Source organism: Sinocyclocheilus anshuiensis, unplaced genomic scaffold (genome assembly GCF_001515605.1).
Source record: "Sinocyclocheilus anshuiensis isolate Anshui unplaced genomic scaffold, SAMN03320099.WGS_v1.1 scaffold2166, whole genome shotgun sequence".
In the NCBI taxonomy this organism is placed as follows: domain Eukaryota; kingdom Metazoa; phylum Chordata; class Actinopteri; order Cypriniformes; family Cyprinidae; genus Sinocyclocheilus; species Sinocyclocheilus anshuiensis.
The window spans coordinates 357836-359796 of record NW_015557079.1 but is presented as its reverse complement, the minus strand read 5'-3'; the positions used below and the strand labels follow the sequence as shown (position 1 = coordinate 359796).

General features: G+C 33.9%; 1 protein-coding gene and 1 long non-coding RNA gene across 2 annotated transcripts in view; one reads left to right on the top strand and one right to left on the bottom strand.

The window, feature by feature from the left end:
- The window catches only part of LOC107676873 (microtubule-associated protein futsch-like), a 38504-nt gene that overhangs the window by 22897 nt on the left and 13646 nt on the right, over positions 1–1961 (bottom strand). The gene's annotated exons all lie outside the window — the stretch shown is intronic.
- The window catches only part of LOC107676874 (uncharacterized), an 8173-nt gene that overhangs the window by 5490 nt on the left and 722 nt on the right, over positions 1–1961 (top strand). The gene's annotated exons all lie outside the window — the stretch shown is intronic.

Genomic DNA, 1961 nt, shown 5'->3' with positions numbered 1-1961 from the left:
CCTTTTTATTTATACAACAATATTTGTATTTACAGTACAAAAGTTTGGACACATTACTATTTTTTATGTTTTTGAAAGAAGTCTCTTATGCTCATCAAGCCTGGATTTATTGGATCAAAAATACAGAAACAACAATAATATTGTGAAATATTATTACAATTTAAAATAAAGTTTTTCTATTTTACTATACTTTAAAATATATTTCTGTGATGCAAAGCTGAATTTTCATCAGCCATTTCTCCAGTCCAGTCAGATCAGTGTCACATGATCCTACATAAATCATTCTAATATGCGGATTTATTATCAATGTTACAAACAGTGCTTAATGTTTATTTTATAACGTGATACTTTCAGGATTTTTTGATTAAAAAGTTGTTTACAAATAAAAAATAATATATATAAATCTTTTATAACAATACAAGTCTCTTTACTATCACTTTTTTTTTTTTTTATCTATTTAACATATCCTTGCTAAATATTACGGATTTGTTCTGTATTATCATATTATTATCAGTAATATGATATTATGTATTGCATCGGTACCTTAAATATGACAAATATATACACAAATCAAGTGAAACAGAATGACACGATCGCTACTAAGCAGAAAAAAAGTTTAGTTAGTTGAAACTGAAATTATAAGTGTTAAGGTTAGAGCAGTAATCCTAATGAATCAGCCGAATTTAGAAGATACACCTGAGATCCTTTATTTGAACCATTAAAAAATGTTCTAGTGTGTTTGCTTTTTAACTTTGAATACAAACTTCTCTGCTTTTACTTCTTTGCTAGTCAGCTCCTGACGCGATGTCATTCATTGTACGCGCAAATTCAAAGCGTCGCTGTTGGGTGCGTCAACGGCGCTCGCGTTCTTTTAAACTCGTAATAAAGCAGTCAATGATCTTTCCAGAAATGACGCTGATCGACAGAACAAGTTTATATTTAGAATACATTGCAATCTCTCCAAAATAAGTAAGTATAACAACTAAGTAAAGATAACTAATTATATCTAAGTAAGGTAAACTATTGGATTTTACAGTGTAGGATCATGTGACACTGATCTGACTGGACTGGAGTAATTGCTGATGAAAATTCAGCTTTGCATCACAGAGATATATTTTAAAGTAGTATAATAAAATAGAAAAACATTATTTTAAATTGTAATCATATTTCACAATATTACTGATTTGTTCTGTATTTTTGATCAAATAAATGCAGGCTTGATGAGCATAAGAAATTTCTTTCAAAAACATTTATAAAAATTTGAATGGGTCCAAACTTTTGACCGGTTCTATATGTACATATCAATCAAACTTGATCTTATTCTCTTTTTTGTTTGATAATATCTTTATTGTTATTTTGCCATTTTATTCAATTTATAGAAATCACCCTGATCGACAGAACAAGTTTATATTTAGAATACATTGCAATCACTCCAAAATGATGACAACTCACACACCTTTATTAGGAGCTATAGCCTACTTCATTGCGTGCCTATTTAGCCTTTTGCTTCAGCACCTGAAGTATGTGTTTGTTACGCAAACTTTCAGAAGGCGGGACCCACTTTGAAACAGAAACATTAATTGGTTTAATATCAGATGAGTGACAATTCAGCTAATGTGAATGTGAAGCTGATGTCACGCCGCGTTGAGTTCTGGGAAACTGCTTTGTTTATCCTCCATACTGGCCCTGTCCCAAATGGAACACTTCATGTGCACTTGTGGTCTTACTGACTTACAATGGCCACCGCGTGCACGTGTCCATTATGTCCACGAGACCGTAGCGTGTCCCATTAGTCATTTTAGCATTCAGAAGGGTGCTCGCGAGCGCCCTCTTTGCGGCCGTTATGCGCCCTCGATCCACAGATTCCGCACTTCTGCTGAGCCCGCACTGGGGTGAGCTCCGCAGCAGACTTCTACCCGACAGTCAAAGCGGCATTACGTCACGAAAGTGCGGACTCAGAG